A 20,206-nucleotide genomic window follows, 5' to 3' on the forward strand; every position below is an offset into this window, starting at 1 on the left:
CTGCAACGACCGAAAGACCAGAGAAACCATGAAATAAACCCTTACGTGTGAGAATTTAATCTAATAAATGTGACATCTACAGCCAGGGGACGTGGCCAGGGGAAAGACTCATTATGCAAAAAAGATGGTAATATAATAACACGGCAGCCATTCGAGAAAAATAAAAACATCCAAAACAAATTCTGGGCGGATTAAATACTTAGAGGTAGAAAATAAAATTCTAAAATTATTGGAATAAAGTATAAGTCAAAATTTGTATAGTATCTTGGGGAAGTTCTTTCTAAGCTTCTAAGCATGTTTTGAAAAGAGAGGAAGGAGAGAGAAATGGAATTATTTGACTAAATAAGAATGGAGAACTTTTGCCTGCAAAACTACAATAAATGAGTTTGAAGATAACTTCAAGAACTAGAAAAAATATTTACAACATATATGACAGATGGAGAGTTAATTTTCCTAATTTTAATAGATAGATTAAAACTAAATTTAAAAATATACCCGCCATGATAGGAAAACGGGGAAAATGAGTTGAAAGGCATTTCAGAAAGGAAAAGTATAAACAACCGATGAGCATTTGAAAGGATATTCCACCATATTAATAATCAAAGAAACAAAAATAGCAGTGAATATTTTGGAGAGTGCAATACAGGACAAAACTCAGCATTTGTAAGGTTTTGGAAACCTAGGTACAGAAATATACATTTGAGTAATTTTTCTGTCAGCATTTGAAATATTTATCAAAATGCAAAACATCTTTTTTAGTCTAGCCATCCAATTACTACGGATAAAACCAAGAAAATAATTCTTCAAGTGCAGAAACATTCATAAATGAGGAGCGTGTGTGGTTTGACTTCGGCTGGCTATGTCAATTTTGACATCAGCGTTCTGATGTCTTCAAAGAATTCAGAACATTTCCTTCTTCATGTCCTGAAACATTTTAGTGAAAAAGCAGAAACAGCTAAGATATTTATCAAGAGAAGCAAATGAATACCGTACTATCATTAAAATTCATGATGTAAATCTTTATTGACATTGTTGTGTGAAAAATAAAGAGGATAGAAAACAGTATGTACAGTGCATTTACTTAAAATTGCATATTGTTCTCCATGTGCAAGTGTGTATTCATGAAAAGAAATATGTCAGGAAGCATGTTCATCTAACAGTTTTCAATGTTTTGCCCTAAACTCTGAATTTAGAGTTATTTTTACTTTGCATTATTTGCATTTTTTTTTATAGTAACTATGTATTGCTAATTAGTAAAACAGTGACATATTCAAATTTAGGGAAAATGAGGTATGTCTATATAACTTCATTTTTAAGTGGAGCAGACAGAAAATAATGATAAAATAAGGCCTTTATGTTTAGAAATTTGGAAGTCACCAGGGACTTCAGAAGTAGTTTCAGTAGAATGGTGGGAGAAAAAAACCAAACTGTAGAATTTTAAGAAAAAAATCAGCAGAGAGGAGGTAGAAGAGAGTAATTTAGAAATCATCAGACTTTTTTACTTTCCTTCTATTACCTCCTTTGCATTGCTCTGGTTTCTCACCTCTTTTCTGCGTTTCCTTCATTTCCGTATTAATGACCTCTCTCTCCTTCCTCACCACAGAGACGGCATCTTGTGATATATTATCCAGCTTCCTATTTCCTTGCTCACGTCTCACTTTGTGATCTACACCACTTGCTCATAAAGACGAGGGCAGGCGTAGGGAATGTTTCTTATGTAGGTTACAAATGCACGGACAGGGTCTTGAATAGAAATAGCATGCACTGGAGCATGAAATGTACCTATTTACACACTATATTGCTGTCCCTTTTAAAACCGAGCCTTATTTCTTCATGTCATCCTTATTTGTTCAGGTACCCTCAGTCCTTTGCTGATTTCTCTATGACCTGCAGTCTTTCGTCCATCCTTTACACTTACCCCAGCTGTTTTCATTCTTTCTTTCCCTCCCGGTTCTCTTCTTCTGTGTCTGTACAGCACCATGATAAAACTGGAGGCCTAGAGATGGTCTTCAAGTACAAAGGGTATTAGGTAGAACACTCGCACAGTGATTAATTCTAAAGTGCACTAAACAAAGCACATCAAAGGAAGAGTCACAAAGTGGAAACTGAAGAAACAAGACCACGTAGAGCCCACACCAGCTGATAAACAAATGGCAGGCACTGCGAGCCTGACCAGGTGATGAGTGAGCTGTGCTGTACTTTCATCTTTTTAGAAATAATATTGATGTAGGAATTGTCACTTTGGGATAGGGGACTGCATTTGTATAGTAGTGATTAGTTCTTATTTGTAGTAAATTGTGAACATTATCTGCTTCTTCCCTTATTTCCTCCAAGTGCTATTGTTTCTCCTTCCAGCTGATTAGTTGAATCAGTTCACTTCATTCCATCTTCACCATCACTACTCACTGGGTCTGTAACTGGCCTCCCAACAGCTCCCCGCCGTCTTTCATCTGGATCCTCTCTAAAATCCATTCCATGTGCAGCAGCCAAAGTCATCTTTAAGAATGTTAAAATAATCATAGTAATTTTCTGCTTAAAACCTTTAAATGGCTTCCAGTATTACTTAGGAAAAAACTTAAATTGTTAATACGGCCTGTGAGGTTCTGCATGACCTGGATGGGTCGGCTTCCACGGCTTCCTTTCAGCACCGTGCTGCTGACTCGCTGGCCTAGATCCAGACTCACTTGTCTGATGAGGGTGAAATGGGCCAAGTATTTCCCACCACTGGGCTTATACATATGCTGATCTTTCAATCTTTCCGTGGTTGTCTTTTTGTCACTCATCATCTGGCTGAACACTCCTGCCTCAAGTTTAACATGTCTCCTTGGGAAGGTCTTCCCCTACATGTGTGGCACATACCGTGGGACGTCTTGCTCAGCACATCCTCCCAAATCCTTTGGTGTGGTCTCCTGAACTGAGGAACTGAAGAGCTCAAAGTGTAGTTCGCACACTCCTGCGCTGCTGAGGCTCTGAATGTCACTTCCATTTACCACATAGGGGCTCTCACGGACAATTTGAATCCAGAACTGAGTTAACTGGAAAGAATAGCAGAGTGCTTGGTATTATGGATTGAATCGTGTGCCTCCACAGTTTAATGTGTTGGAGACTCGGTCCCCACTGTAACTGTTGAGGGTGGGAAATCCTGTTATGGTAATTGAAAAGTGAGGCCTTGAAGAGGTGATTAGATTGTGAGAGCCATGTCCTAGTAAATGGATTGATAAGTTTATGGTTTAATAATGGACGTGGGCATGGTTCTAAGAGCTTTAAAAGGAGAGTGCATGAGAAGCTATCTCTCTCTCTGTTCCACCATTGTCACCATGTGATACCCTGAGTCACTGTAGTCACTTCCAGGACAAGCCCTTCACCAGATGTGTTCCCTGGGCTTGGGACTTCCCAGCCTCTGAAACTGTAAGCAATAAATATTGTTTCTTTATAAATTACCCAGTTCTAGGTATTTTGTTATAAAGCAACAGAGACAGACTAATACACAAGGCATCCATTTTTATGGTACAGATCTTAGCAAAGGGGATGTGGTTCTGAGGTCAGCAGCAAAAATATCAGCTCTCTGATTCTGGCAGGAGTAGTAGTAGCTCCCTTCGTAGTCTAGTTCTGTGGTGTGGCTTTGAAGACTGTTAATGGCAGCTCATTCTAGGGTCTGTGACTTCACTGATAATTCTGAGAGCCATTTAATACAGAACTTGGCAGTGAGTCCCTTTCTGCTTAAGCTGGCTACCACAGATTCTCTATGTGCAACTGAACCTTAGCTGGTACGTGCCCCCTCCCCCATCTAAACCAGGCCTCTTTGTCCTAGTCTGTTAATACACTCCACATTTCTTGCAGAACACTTGTCCTAATTTGTAATTACATTTTTTGGGGGGGGGGGGGCAGCTGGACGGTACAGGGGACTGAACCCTTGACGTTGGTTTTAGAAGGTCACACTCTAACCAACTGAGCTAAACAGCCAGCCCCCATAATTGCATATTTACACATGTGGTTATCTGTCCCTGTCACTAGAGTCTCAGCTTTATGAGAATCTATTTGGTGTTTAATACATATTTGTAGAAGAAATGAGTTAAAAAGCAAACATACTAAGATTTCTCTATATTTATTATCTGATTACCTGTTTTTTTTTTAGATCCAGAACTCTAGACACAACAGTTATTTGGATGTAGCTACTATTCATTAGTGAATTTTCTTATTATTCATTTTGCATGCACCCAAAGTGATCTTGTGTCATTTCACTTTAGCAATACAGACTCTGCTACAAGTTCCTTTCTGAATATGATCTCATTACAATGACAAGGGTTAAACTAAGTTTCCTCAACATCCACTCTTGGATATAAAAAGAATGTATGTTGTAGAGAAAGCGTGTGAATAGTTGAGCTCAAGGAGTCAGGTATGAGATCTGAACAATTAAATTAATGTGTCCCGGCTATGCAAAGTCTTCTTTGAGTTTTCTGATATTCAACTAGAAGTAGAAAAAAAAATGGTTAGTGACAGAAAAGAGCAGAATTACTATTGACACGTGTAATTTCCTCAGTTGTATCATATGCCTTTCATAATGGACACATCTGGACAGATGTTTTCTGTTAAAGGATAAAGCATATTTAGATGTAAAAAATCATTCAATGTGTCATATCGATCGATGAGAAGACACCACAAAATAAGATAAACAAGAGGAAATAAGGGAGCTAAGTCATGGAAAGAATGAGCTGCTCAGGCTCAGAAAGCTCACCTCTGATGACCGGTGTTCACAAATGTCCCTACGTGCAGATGTAGTCCATCTTTTAGGGATGTTCGAAGACAGCTCAAGTGCTTCTCTTCCTGGGATATCAGTGAATGAAATTACTCACCCGGGAACCTGGACATCAATCTCGATTATTTCTTCCCCCTTATGTGTTCATCTTCTGTCATCCAATTTGATTAATAACAAAGTTCTTACATTCTTCCTCTTTTCTTAATCACTTCTTTTAGCCACTAATTTTGTCAGTATTATTAAAACAGTCTCTAAATTGGTTTTCCATCTCTAGTCTTCCTATACTTCACCCTACAATTATCTGTATGAAATTCAAATGTTATCATGTCACACCCCTGCTGAAAGCCTCCCTTTTCAGTCAGACAGGAGGCTTCTGACTGGTCCTTGTTTGTTTCTCACCTCTCCCCCTCCCACGCACCCCTTGCTCTGTCTTCACTGAGATGCTCTTAGTTCCCAGAATGCACTGGGTTGCACCCCTACCCCCCACCCCCCAGGTTTCTGCACACACTGCTCCTCATTCCTGATACCCCCTTCCCATACTCTCTTTGCTTGGCTAACTCCAACTGGTTTACAGGGTTCCATTTAGACATTAACTCTCTTAAGAAACCTTTCCCAAACGCTAGTGCCTGGGTTACTTTTGAGCCTCCAAGTCCCCTAAAGATTCTATCTGCACCCTAATTTATCAAGCTCCTGGATTTGCATATTCACTTGCCTGAATTCATTAGAACTAGGTTTGACCTAGTATTAAAAAATAATAATAGCAGTGGCTTAAACACATTGGAGCTTATTTTATTTTATGTAAGGAAAATCCAGAGGTGATTTTGCTAGAAAGGAAGAAGGGAGACGGGGTACTGAATAGAGAGCAGCAATCGCTGCTGCCAGGGTTGTCTCCTCTTCAAGGACAGGGTTTTACTTTTGTCTCATTCTCTTCCATGCAGCTGATATGCAGGATTATCTGCTCAACTAAATACATAAATAGTTTAAAGATAAAAACTGTAATACTGGGCGTGCTAATAGACTGCATTGTGGTTCTTCGTATTTGAAATAGTTTCCAAAGTTTGTTTGTTTGTTTTTCAAGTAGTGTAATTCTTTTTCATTTTCCAAATAAAATCTTGTCTTGAACCCGGTATGAATCAGTAGAAGTGGCGTGCTCTGGACAGAGCAGGGCAGCCTGAATCCTGGCTTGGCTTCCCTTCCAGATGCCTTGAGAGGAACCGTGGACTATCTCCTTGGAACTCCAGGGCTTCACAAATCACAGTTTGAAAACAATTGGATCACAGGAGTCTTTGAATCAAACAATGCAATCAAGGTGCTATTATACCATCAGGAAATAATCAACCCAGCAGGTTATCCATACAAATTAAGCTGACTGTTTTTGTATTTGAAAATGACACCATCCATTCTTGGAACACTGAAATGCGGTGTTAGAATGTTGAAACAAGTGAGAATGACATTGTAACAGCCAATGCTAATCAAAACTTGGTGGTCTATATGAAATATTGAAAAGCAAATATAAAGTCCTCTTTAATTTCAATTGTGCCTGTCCTTCAAGGTGTAGCTCATACCCTATTTCATTCATAAAGTCTTCACTAGCACGCCCTGACCATTCACTTCTGCACTAGATGTGATGACTGGGTAGTACGGGCCCTCTAGCTAGAGATCATGGAGCCAGGGGGAGACACAATGTACAGTATTTAGGTTGAAGCTGGGATGAAAAATCAAGCAGAAAATAGAACCTTATTATTCTTCAGATCAGCAGAGAGGTAAAAAATAAGTACAAGCAAAAGGGTAAACTGGAAATATTATTACAGAGCCAATAGATTGAGAAAGAAGAGTAGGAGACAGAACCGAGTATTAGACCTCACAGTCATCTGCTACTCCCTCCCCTGTCCTCCTACCCCCTCCCTTTCTTTCAGGCTGGTGTGTTCCAACAAAAACATCTTATATGAAACAAACAAAAAATCTCGAAGCCATTATGGAATGCTGAGTGCTCAGAATAGTTGCCCAACCCCCTCCCAGACAAACCCTATAAAGCCTCTGCTAGTCTGTATGAGGGCAGAACACTGATCTTTCAGTTTCCCCTCCAGGTTTGCTGGAATAAACTTCCTTGTTTGATAACGTTTGGCTCAGAGTCTTTTATTCTGTTTGTCTTGCTGACCTAACACTGAGTAGCTGAAATGTAGGGATTTTTTATGGGACTCCTGTGACCTCCATTGCAATAGCTACAATTTATTGTAACTTTAATTTGTGCTAGTACTTTGATATAAATTTTACATAACACCATTTTTAATCCTCATAGCAACCTTGAAAGAATGCTATATTTATTCCAATTTTATCAATACAGAAACTGTCTTAAATGATAAATATATTCCCTACATCTCTGGTGAGAAAGAAGGGAACATGCAATTGTCATCCAGTGTGTCCTAATCCACTGCCACCTTGTGTTCTTCACAACACTGTGGTGACGCTGTGGTTGCTGAATTATAGTGCTCTCAGGTAGGATGCTCCTGTTTGTCAATTTGGCTAGTAGCTCTTCAGACAGGTGCTTAAGACTACTTCTGTAAATACAGCCTTTAGAGTGAGGACTGCAAAGCTTGGTATTTAATAGTAATTAGTTCTGTTTACTCTCAGTCTATGAACTCAGAAATCTGCACAAACATTGACTCACAGGTATGAGGTAATGGGTGCTAAACAATATTGACATTTATTGTGTTCATAGTGCAGTCTATCTCATGCCTTGATCATCTACACAATATACCAGCATATTTCTATTGGAAGAATCTGCTTTCATTGCTCAGTAAGGGTCCTGTCTCAGTGGACAGAAATTTTCTGCTGGGACCTGCTGTTGAGGAAGTTAGGGATTTAAATAGGAGTTAGTCAAAGAAAGAAGATGCTAGAGAAGACCTCCCTCCCCTTATGTCTAGTTACTTCTTCCTCGTCTAAAATTCTCATTTCTTCAGTGTCTAGACCCTCACCCTATCCACCACTGGAAACCAGGGTGAATCCAGCAGTGACTCAATCTCTAAACCATGTTAAGTCTAACTAACTCATTGGTTGCTGATTGACTGAAAGGCCAAGTGCTTTTATTCTAAAGACACATTTTCTCTGTAAAGTTCACCAATGAATCATGCATCAATCAAATGGCCACTGAATCTGCTTAACAAGGAGTTGGAAGACAGTTGCTCAAAATTTTGCACAGCCGTGCAGGAGTACTGCTAGAGTACTGCTAGAGCGGTACAAGGCTCTAGTTTATTCTACCGTCTTAAACGTTCCTCTGGTTTAACTCCCTCCCAGAGGAGAAATTGGGTTCCTTCTTTCCAGCCTGGCTTCCCTTCCTCCCGGTTGAGCACCGTTCCCAGTTAGTCTGGGCCCCAAGGCCTCCAAGAGCCAGATGGCATGTGGGATAAGGAACAATTATCTCAAAGTTTTATAATTAAAATACTAGATGAATTAGTCATATGCTTTAAGATAAATTACTGTCTTTCATTTGAACTATTTAAATATTTTAAACTCAATTTTTTTTAACTTCAATGATATAAATCATTGGTTCAAGTTATCCTGGGCGAGTAGAGATTGCTAAATGTTTAAATATAATAGGTCCAACATATACAATTTGATTCTGAAATCCTATACTGAGTGATTTTCAAGACCCTCCCAAGAATATATGACACAAGGAGGAAAAAGGGCTTAGTGTGATTTTGAATAGTTCAGCCAGTCCTCCATGAATTGTATTAGCAATATTTTTTTTTGCATATGGTTAGCTAATACTCTTCTTTGCCTGCAATGATTTATGCTTTTAAAAATGATTTTTTATTTATTAGCCTTGCACTCCTAGCACAGCCGTGGGCATATCCATGGTACTCAGTAAACATGTGCTTAGAGAATGTTTAATTCTTAAATTTATATTCTAGTGAGTGTATTAAATAAATGCCATCTTCTTTTACTGATTACCGGTAGTAATAACATAATATATTCTCATGGAGCACTAACAGTAGGATTTTGTTTTGTGATGAACTTTCTCAAATATAAACAAATAATAGGCTATTTTAAAGGCCTCAAACACTTACATTAAATGCATCTTAGTTTCTTAATTGCCCTGAAAATTCTTCTCAGTTTAGATGTTGTAAGTGAAATTTCCATAAAAATATGCAAGAATTCAAAATTGGCCACAAATAAGCTAAGACAAAATACATTTAAAATTTGGCCTTTTGCCACCTTGCAGTGTTCTTATAGTAAATGAGAAGTTCTGTGCCCCACCTCGACTATTCCCTGGCTGATGACTTTTATTGGGAATACATTTTTTCTAGAGATATCTTAAGAGCTTTTGTTTCTTTAAAAGGATGTGTGCTTTTGCTAGTGAATGTTGATTTGGGAAGAAGATTAAAGAAATACGGAGGATTAGAAAGGTCCTGGGTTTGGTGTAGGGGAAAGGGATGGGGAGAATCTGCTGTTTATTGGGTCTTTATTTTGGCTAAGTGCTAAAAGCATCTACCATAACTTCATTCTGCTAGGTGGTGTTATGGATGAGGAAATCATGGATAAGTTAATTAAATTGCCCAAATTCAATTTTTTTAGCAAAAGGAAGAACTTGATGTAAGATTGAACAGCACAGTAAGTCTGTTGAGAATGAGGACTGTGCTGCTTCCCGTCATCAACTACGGATCTCCTAGGGTTGGATTTCACTGGGGCAGGCATAACCCTGCACTTAGGCTTCATCTTCTTTCACTAATATTTAATTCATCAAGGACTGCATCATTAGTACCATAACCAGAGTGGAAGCCTCACATGCGAATACTCCTAGGAAAGGCAGCATATAGCTTTCGATTAACACTCAGATGTTAATTATTATGTTACTGCATTTATCTTACATATGTCAAGTACTTTACAGGTAAGTTTTTTTTGATCCACAATAACCTTGAAAAGGTATTAATATTTCCATTTTAAATATGAAGCAATTGTGACTTAGATAGGGTGACTAATTATCACATAGTAAATGGAAGGGCCAGTATTTGAAATCATGTCTGTTTTAAAACTAGAGTAACCATGTACCAGTGTCACGTATGAAGTTAAAAAGAATTATCTCAGCCTTTATTAGTTCTTTTGGCCACCTAGCCCCAAAAGGTTAGTGTTTTGGGTAACCATATCCTCATTTCTCCAGTCTCAGCTCATGTGCTTTTCAGTGGTTGACTCCATTTTCAGATGCAGAAGTTGGTCCTAATTGGTCTAAACCAACCAGCATGCCCCATCCTTTTGGCCATAGTCATAGGTTCAAGATGGGCAGGTTTGCAAATAAGAGCTGATGAGACATGAGGTAATGTTTGCAGGGACTTCTGGGAAAGAGAAACTTTCTGTGTCTAGTTCCTGTGGATTTGATACTATGAGAGTGTGAGGTCTGGAGCTACAGTTTTGTGATCAACAGGATGAGCCTGAAGTGGCCACGACCACAGCCTAAAATATGAGATCGAAGAATGGAGCTAAACCTCAGAAGCCAGAACAGGCAAATCCTGGTGGTCAATTTTTTTCTGAATCATGCAGTACCTAAAGATATCATTACCCAAAGAGTCTCACATGGAAATCATCCTTCATTTTAACCTGAAGATTGCTTGGTGCATATTCTTCAGATATTTCAAGCAAAAATTAGCAGTAACGTATTATTTTTATCATCAGAAAAAGATTAACTGTAAATTATACACACACACGCATAAATATATAATACACACATATCCATGTATGAAGGCACTTCAAAAAGCTCATGGCAGATTCATATTATCTTTCAATTCTATTTTTCCACAAACATTTTGAAGTCCTCATATACCCATATATGCAGGATTTCATATGAGTTTTTACCTGTATACAGTGCTGTTTTCTATTCATAACAAGTTTAAAATAGAACCATATAAGCATCATTATACCCTCCTTACAGGTTTGTTTCTAGATAGTAAAGGTCTATGAAACACATAAACACTGGTTAATAATATGCTTCATTTTCTTACCATATCTTCTCACCACAGACTTTTTCATTGCAGCATGTATAGAGGCTTAGATTTCATGTTTTAAGAGCATAAAAATATCCATCAACAGCAAGTCTTTATAAATAGAGGGTCTTGAAGGGTCTTAGATCCATAATTTCTTTTGGTTAGTTAAAAAATTTATTATTATTTCTAACTGACACATAATAATTGTACATATTTATGGGGTACATTGTGCTTTTTTTATTAAAAAACTAGCTGATTTTATTATTATTATCAATACCAAACAAGTCTTTAAATCAATTAAAATTTAATTAAGCATAAAGTTACTTCCACATTTGTCTACAACCATAGTAAATACATTTCTTGGCATAAAGACACAGCCCTTGGAGTTTAAAACATCCCCAACTGCAAGATTACCTACATAAAATTCCCATTATTGTTTATGTAATAGTGGATTAGTTAATCAAATTAAAATAATTATACAATCTAGGATAAAATAAAATGGAAATAATTTACTCATAAAATTCGTATTTAAATCATCTTTATTTACAAAATACTATCCTGAGAATTATAATTCCATTAAGCTTCAATTTGAGCAAAAAAAAGTAGTTACTTAAACTAAAAATGAGGGCTAAATCAAAACTATTTATGAAGAGAGACCAAAAATATCATCAGGTTTCTTGCCGTGGTTCTGGATTTCAGGAGCAGGCTCATTTGAGCGCGGAATCGACCCTGAAGGGAACTCACCCCTACTTTCAGAATGTGGGGGTGGAGGTTAATATCCAGCTCTTAGAGGAACATAAGGAGGAAAACCCCTCAGTGAATAGACATTTCTCATTGCAAATGGAGGTGGTGGCTGGATAGGGAAGACCCTTGGTAGAAAATAATTTCGAGGAGCTCCATACATTCTTCCTGGAGGAGGTGGAGGAAAAGGAGGTTCTCTTCTCATGAATGGCCCCCTTAGATCCACTGGAAACAATGGACCTCTGATTGCAGGAAAAGGTGGAGGAACAAAGCCAGGGCCAGTTGCTTCACTTTCAGCAGGTACAGATGAATTAGGCACATTTACATTACCAAGATCGTCTTTGGTATCATTTCTACTGGATTCCATTTGTGAAGACTTTGACCCATCCACTTTATCCAAAGGCCGCACATTAAAATTTCTGAGTTCTGCTGGTCCAGATGGTCTACCAGAATTAGAATCAAATCTGTCTTGCCTTCGTGGAAGAAGAGCTGGATCAGAATATGGTTGGCCTGGTGGAGGGATCATCCCCCAGTGCTGTTCCCATGGAGGTGACAGGAACCCAGAAGGTGCTCCATGGGAATCGGTTAACCTATCACAGCCTGGTTCTCCTCTTTCATTGGTCATCTGATGGTCCAGAGTATTCTCTGGGCCTCTTGAGCCTCTTCCTCCTCCTCACCCTGGAGTCAAAGGTGAGAGTGTGAGTGGAGAGAGAAAAGCTCTTGTTTCGGATGAAGGTCGACCCAATGGTGAGGGACCATATGGGGAATTCTCTCCACCAAATGCTGTATTTGGAGCATCAAGTGCATAAGGATCTTTTTTGAAAAGTTCAAATTTAAACTCTTTTTCTGTTAATTTTTTGTCTCTTGTAAACATTTTCTTTCCTAAAATCACTGAGGTATCTTTCAGCAGTCCCAGCTGCCAACCAATTATCATGCGCTTCTTTCTCATAGGAAGTCATCCGCCCCTGATAGGAACGAATGGTTCTCTCCAATTCTTCTTCAACATCTCTGGCTCGCCTTCTATAGGTCTCCAGTTCTTCAGCTGCATGGCTGATCTTTTCTTCTACTTTGGAAATTTTCTCCTTCTCTAACTGGTAATTTTCCTCTACTATTAATTGCCTGTGGAGTTTCTTTCCATTTTCTTGATACAGTTCAGTCATCACTTTAAGTTTCTGCTGAAGCTTCTGATTTTCACTTTCCAACTGTGTGTTTTCTGACTGTAAAGATGCTTGTTCAGTCTGGAGATTTTTAATATGCTCTGTAAGCTCTTCCTTTGTTTTATCTACTTCAGATAACCGAGTGTGAATTTGTTTTCTTTCTCCTTCTGGGGTTTTTAAAGAAGCATTTAACTTAGCAGCGTCAATCAGTTTCTTCAAAGCTCCTTTTGGCTGATCATCTAAGCGAGCACCATTTTGTGATTCACTCTTCATTTCCAATTCCAAGTCATCATCCATTATGTCTTCTCCAAGCACAGCAGCCCAGTCTTTCATCTTGAGCAAGCGTTCAGTCAGAGACTTGATGTGATTTTCTTTATCACTTACAACTTGTTCTGCATGTACTTTGGAGTCTTCAAATGTTATTTTCTGTTTATTAAGTTCACTCACTTGTTCTTTCAATACGTCAGCTTCTTGTAAAAGCTGTGTCTGGCTTTCCTGAACTTGGGAATTTTCATTCAAGGCATCTTTTATTGCCACCTTCAGACGTTCTTCATTCATTTGAAATATTTTGGAGATTATTTTGGCTTCAGCTACTTGTGACTTGATGGATTTTGATTCATCTTCTAGGGACTGTATCCTTTTTGAAATATCTGCCATCAATTCATCTTGCTCAGAATGTTTAGATTTCTGTTCTTATAATTCTTTTGCTAAAAAGACTATTTCATCTGCAAGTTTAGATTTGGACCTGTTCAGCTTTTCATAGGTTGCCTCCAAACTTTGTGCTTCTGTTGACTCCTTCTCAAAGCTGGCATCCTTCAAAGCTGACTCTAAGCCTTCATACTACTGTTGAACAAAGCTAAATTTTTCAAGTAGTTTACATTTTTCTTCAATTAGTCCAGAAAGCTTTTCAGCAAGCTTTTTTTCTCTTCCTACATAAAGCCAGCTTCTAACCAACTGAACACTTCTCCACAAAAGCAAGAGAATAAAAAATCCAGTAATAGCCACACATATCACCAATTCCCACGGAGAACCAGGGCCCGGTCTCAGATCTTCAGGCAATGCTGCCACAGTCCTGCGCAGCTTTTCCAGGACCAGTCCCAAGTACGGCTGAGGGGCAGCCCTGGGCACCTCCATGGCGCCCAGGCTGCTTTGGCTGTGGCTGCGGTAGCCACGGCCTGGCCAGGCCACAACCAGCAGCTGAGACAGCTCTGCGTTCTGTCGGGAATGCGAACTGGCCCCGGCGACAGTAGCAGACCACGGCGCAGCCAGCTGTGCAGGGAGCCGGGGAGCACTGGCGCCCACTGGCCTCAGGCGTCCCCCACGCGCACCCTGGTAACCAGGGCCCTTTGTGATGCGTCACTTATGCCATGCGGGCCCGAGCCCGCCCCGCACAAGCCTGTGACACACGCTGACCTCACCACCCCCCACCTCAGCTTGGTTTCTGGCGGGCCACCGCCATATTTGAATACATGTTTATAACATGCGATGATCAAATGTGGGTAAGTAGCATACTCATCACTCAAATATTGTCATTTCTTTGAGTTGGGAAAATTCAAAATCCCCTCTAGCTATTTGAAATTATATATAATAAATTGGTGCTAACTATAGTCACCTTACAAAGCTGTAGATCACTAGAAGTTATTCCTCCTATCTAGCTATAATTCTGTATCTGTAACCTCTGCCTTTCCCCTTCTCCCCCTACCCTTCCCGGCCTCTAGTAACTACTATTCTGTGCTCTACTTCTATGAGATCAACTTTTCTTTTGGCAATTTTTTAAAGGAAATTTTGTGATTTTAATTTCTTTCAGAAGAGCATCCTTACTTAGATATCTGCCAAGGAATGAAAGTGTTTTCTTTGAGACTAACTTTGCCAAAATAGCCATAGAATGTGGCAATGGGAAGAGGCATGAGATACTCTGGGCTTCACCTGGCCCAACTCTCTCTTTATAGGTAATGAAAACAAGGTCTACAGTAAGTACTTGTCCAGGGGTGTTTACCCATTTAGTGGCAGAAGAGTGCTGTATTTCGGGATCTGCTGAATGTCAGTGAAATGCTCTTTAAAAAAAACTTTATTGAGGAATATTTTATATATCATGTAATCCACCCATTTCAGGTATGCAATTCAATGATTTCCAGTAAGTTTATCAAGTTGTGCGGCCATCACCACAAATCAGTTTTAGAACATTTTCACCACACCAATAAGATCTCCTGTACCCATTTATTCTTTTTTTAAAAATTTTATTGGTTATTTATGGGATACAAAGCTGATTGTCACCAATTCATGCCCAAGCTGTGATGGCCAGATTCACACCGGCCGCAGGCCCGTTACATTTATTGTATCACATTTATTGACTTTCATATGTTGAACCATCCTTGTATCCCTGGGATGAATCCCACTTCATCATGGTGTGTAATTTTTTTCATGTGTTGCTGTATTCTGATTGCTAATATTTTGAGGATTTTTGCATCTGTGTTCATCAAGGATATTGGCCTGTAATTTTCTTTTTTTGTTGTGTCTTTATCTGGTTTTGATATCAGAGTTATGTTGGCCTCATAGAATCAGTTTGGGAGAATGGCTTCTGTTGCAATTTTTTGGAATAGTTTCAGGAGAATTGGTATTAATCCCTCCTTACAAGTTTGATGGAATTCAACTGTAAAGCCATCTATACCTGGGCTTTTCATTGTTGGAAGATTGCCAGTGACTTCAATCTCGCTTGTTATTGGTCTGTTCAGTTTTTCTGTCTCTTCTTGGTTCAGTCTGGGTAGTTTGTATGTGTCCAGAAACTTATCCGTATCTTCCAGGTTTTCATACAGTTGTTTATAATAGTCTCTAATGATTCTTTGTATTTCTGTGGTATTGGTTGTAAAGTCTCCCTTTTCATTTCTGATTTTTGTTATTTGGGTCTTCTCTCTTCTTTTTTACCTGAATTTTTTTTTTAAACAAGTGGAATTTTTTTTGGCTGAATTTTCTAACTTTGACCTCTTCCCCATCATAAACATTACTGTATGATGTACTTAATAGGTTTTTAAAAATGAGCGTGTGTAAATATTTATTAATAAAAATAGGATATAAACTAAAATGTAACATTATCATTACATTTAATATATGTGATAGGGAGTGGGAAAACGGTGGGATAGATTATCATTAACTTTCTAATTTGAATTAACTATTCTTGAGGAAAAGAGGTATCAATTTATACTTAAACCACCAGTTCAATTCCTTTTAAAGGAAATCTTTCTAAAATGTAGTAAGAATATTTTTTCTTAAATAAATTATGTTGAAAAAAATGTAGCCTTAGTAATCAATTATATATCTAGCCACTATTAATAGGGGGGAAAATTGGCCTAACTGAACTGACTAAAAAATGAAATCTTGGAACTCAGTTATTATATGCTTATCAACTGTTTGTTTCTTTCTTTTCATAATAGTGTAGACTGTGTTCCCATTTACTCAGTGTAAATTATTTTTTTCCCTATTATATTGCCTTCAACAAAGTTGTTTTAACTTTCGTTATTCCTGGCTTCCAACTTTTTAAACTTTTTGTAATGAAACATTTTAAACATACAGAAAACTAGGAAATCATAATGGACACCATATACCCACGACTTCAATGCAGCAACTATTTTTTTGATCTAGTTTTTTCCTTTTTAAAGTGAATTGCAGCTATTGGACTTTTCCCTAAATATATAAGCAAGCATCTCTAAAAATAGACAAATTTCCTATATAACCATACCATTTATCATACCTAATCCTTAATATTGTCTAATAAACCAGTTAATAATCAAATTTGCCCATTTTTTTCAAAACTGTCTTTTACAGTTAGCTTGTTCAAACTGTAGAAAATGTCAAACCAGGTAAATCTTTCACTCTGGCTCTAGAGCATCACTTCCCTTCTTTTGTCCATGGTAATGACTTGTGGAAAAGACCAGGCCAGTTGTCCTGTAGTAGGTTCAGTTTTCTGAATTTGTCTGACTATGGCATCACTTTATTTGGTCCTCTCTTACCTATATTTCCTGAAACCTGGAAGTTACATCTGAAGCTCGATTCAATTCAAGTAAAGGGTTTTTGGTTCGAGTGTCTTGTAGTTGATTGATTTCATATTGTGTCACAGAGACAAGAAATTCAGAGCATTCTTTTTAGCGGCATAGTTGATGGACAGCTTTTTACTATTTTTTAAGATTCATAAAATCTTTTAAATTCAGACAGAGTCATAGAGTCTTTTTGGAGCACCATATCTCATTTGGATGTCAACCATTCTTTTGGGAAAATTTGGACACTGTTAGAGATTTAAGTCAGGTTGCGTTTTTGTAACCATAGTTAAACTTGAAATTAGCCCTTTAGCCCTCACTTTTTAACAGTCTCCCTCTCTCCCCTTTCTTTGTATTATTATACCAAACTTTGTCTATGGACTAATAATTATGAATGAGATTGAGCTATTTTACTTTGAAACTTAAAAAGTAGGAATATAATTTTTTCTGTTTTTAACAAAATTATGTTTTAAAAAGTGGGTTACTTTCAGAACATGTTAAACTAAACCAGAGCTATTTTATTATTTTCTAAGTAAGATATAGATATTTAATAAGTAATTTGTTCTAAAAATTTAGGTATTTTCTGTTGGATTAAAATAGTGAGGATCACCTGAAGTGTACAAACTTATATACATATTAAGCAAAATTCTTAAGTCTTCAGTTAAGTGGTGGGAATAGAGTCAATGATCTTTTATTGGTATAATTTGAAAAGATTATTCCCAACTTATGAGCACTCTAAGAATTTGGAGAAAATGCTTATCAATCTGAAGTAAATTAACAGAGTAAAGTGGCAACTGGAACTTGTTGGGACACTCAGAAAAAAATATTTAAAAAATTAAGTTGGTCTGATTATATGTAGAAATGTAAACTAAGAATTATGTAGTTCAGGACCTGAATTCATTGTTTCATATGTGTTTGATGAAGCTTTTCTGCAGCTCTTTATCTTAAAGTTTAATTTTCTTATTAATTTTCAGATAAGGTTCTTATTATACCTTTACATTCACTGATGCCTACAGTTAACCAGACACAGGTATGTTGTAAAATTTATTTATTGTCTGTCTTTCAAACTGAGACAAGCTTTGAGGACTACTTACTGTGTGCTTTCTTTTCTTTTCTTTTTAAGGAGCATTTTCAAATAGTAATCCATATTAAAAATACTTCCTTGAGAACCTTTGCAAATGAGTCTTCAGGGATGCTTACACAAAAATTTCAGTAGCAGAGGGTAACCCACAAATCACATTAGTTTTTTCAACATTAGGAAAAAGTTTAAAGAATTGTTTTTACCAATAATTTGTCTGGGTTTCCTGAATTTAAAAAAAAAAAAAGGTATGTGAGTACCACTAAAAATAACTCAGCCTAGAGTTTAATTATCTGTTGCAAATGACAGCTTGATGTCTGAGATTTTGATTTAACAGAATTAATATATTCACAGGTATGAGATTTCCTGTTGTATCAATAATACATTATGAATGTTTTGGCTCTGTCAGATACAGGGATTTCCCTTATTTGAATGAACACTGCATGCTGAGAGGCAAGATAATTTCCTGAAGTCCATTGTTTGCGGGGCCTGGTAGAATGAAATGGGTCAGAAAATCTCTCTCTCTTCCCTTCTAGTTTTTTCACTCTTCTTTCTGTAAGAAAACATCAAGACTGTTTTATTGAGATACTTTTAATATCCTTTTGCTGGTACCTTAATCCTGGGTAAGACTCAGCCAACTTAGATGTAGAGTACACACATGAGGGAAGAGAAGATGGGAGCAAGAGCACTCTGGATTCCAAAGATTGGACAGAAGAGTATCTAGTGTGGAGATTCTTCCATCTTTGACACCCTGATGTATCAAATTATGTATTTCTTTGCTGGAGAATATGTGGCTAGACTAGGAAACAGTATTTTCTCTATTGATTACCATTTTTATAAATAAGGGGATAAGTTTATATATATATATATATTCTTGCATTATGTCTGGTGGTGCTTAACTGTCTTTCTTCTACTTCTGGGCATTGTCAGGAGTGGTACTGTTTGTAGGATTTAGCATGAGAAGGATTTTTTTTTTTTAACTCCAGTCAGATCTCAAGCTGACATCTGTTCTCATGGCTTGGGCATCTGCCTCACTGGTCAGTGTTCTTAACCTGTGTAGGTTTGGCCTCATCATTCTTACACTTAAACTTTTCTCCCTCTACCTTTTACCCTCCAGCTTTTGTTAAAGGATATGCTATAAACTTAAGTGATCATATTTCATTTGAAATCTTGTTTGTCATAAGATTGTGACACCTGTGGGAGATTTAGTTTGGCTTACCAAAAGAAAATTTCATAGTATTGAAAATTATGTACATGTCCTAAATATATCTATAAGTATTAGATGCATGCCAGTGAATGCTAAAAATGTCACAGATTGCTAAAAAGGGAGCCGTTTCTGAAGTAATTTCTCTAATTGCAAAAATAATGTATTAGAAATTTGTGTACTTTTGGTATTTTGATGTATTTATTCTTACAGGTATTTAAGAGAACCCCTGCTGGTGTTCGGAAAATAGTAATTGCTACCAACATCGCAGAGACGAGGTAAAAAGTAGTTTTAAATATCAACTACTTATGATTAGATAAGTTTTGAGCCCCATAAATTATTAACATACCTTAGTCTTTATCCTCTACAAGATTATTTGTAATTTCTTAAAAATAAAGCCTTTTTTTTTTTTTAATGTGATCATGGCAGTAAGTATAGCTTTTTTGTTTTTTTGGTCTTTTTTTAAACCCATGCTAATGTTTTAGCCCTCTTCAGAAATTGCCTTTTAAGCGTTTTTTCCCTAAAGCTTTCCTAAAGTATGGGAGCTGATGTCAGTTTTATAATTTTTGCCTATTTCTGGTTGGGGGTGGTAATATTTGGTATTTAGTTGCATCCAACCTTTAAATTTTCTTATATTCCCTTGGAGGTACTAATATACAGTTCAGTCACTGAAACAGATTTTTCTGTGGAAGGTGATATTAAATCATAGCACTGAGAGGCCCACAGAGCTAGGTATAAAAAGGCATCAGGCAAGCTATGAGTTTTGGTTGTAGGCACGTAAGAATTGAGCATGTGATCTGAAGAACTGGCAGTGTACTGCAACTATAGCTATTGATCCTGCCTACTGTTAGGCACTTCATCCCGGTAATATCAGTAAGTGTCAGAAGGGAGGTGAAAATCATTAAATGCTAAAATCAATTTGAGCCAATAAAAAATGCTCTAGAATCCCTATCTGTAGGCCTGTTATAGGTTAGTAGTGTTTTTGGTGTGTTTTTAATATTTTATGTATCTGTTTTCCAAACAGCATTACCATAGATGATGTAGTTTTCGTGATAGATGGAGGAAAAATAAAAGAGACACACCTTGATACTCAGAACAACATCAGTACAATGTCTGCTGAGTGGGTTAGTAAAGCTAATGCCAAACAGAGGAAAGGTCGTGCTGGAAGGTAAGATAGGAACTTTGTCCAAAGCCTATGGAACACAAAAAGAATTTTATGTAGCAAAATGTGTTGCTGACGTTTAAAAACATTATTTATTAGAAGAGT

General features: G+C 37.4%; 1 pseudogene; it reads right to left on the bottom strand.

Annotated features, from left to right (window-relative positions):
* Positions 1-11,399: 11,399 nt before the first annotated feature.
* LOC134382713 (melanoma inhibitory activity protein 2-like) lies at positions 11,400-13,763 on the bottom strand (annotated as a pseudogene).
* Positions 13,764-20,206: the final 6,443 nt, after the last annotated feature.

The sequence above is a fragment of the Cynocephalus volans genome, chromosome 1, assembly GCF_027409185.1.
Source record: "Cynocephalus volans isolate mCynVol1 chromosome 1, mCynVol1.pri, whole genome shotgun sequence".
Taxonomy (NCBI): Eukaryota; Metazoa; Chordata; class Mammalia; order Dermoptera; family Cynocephalidae; genus Cynocephalus; species Cynocephalus volans.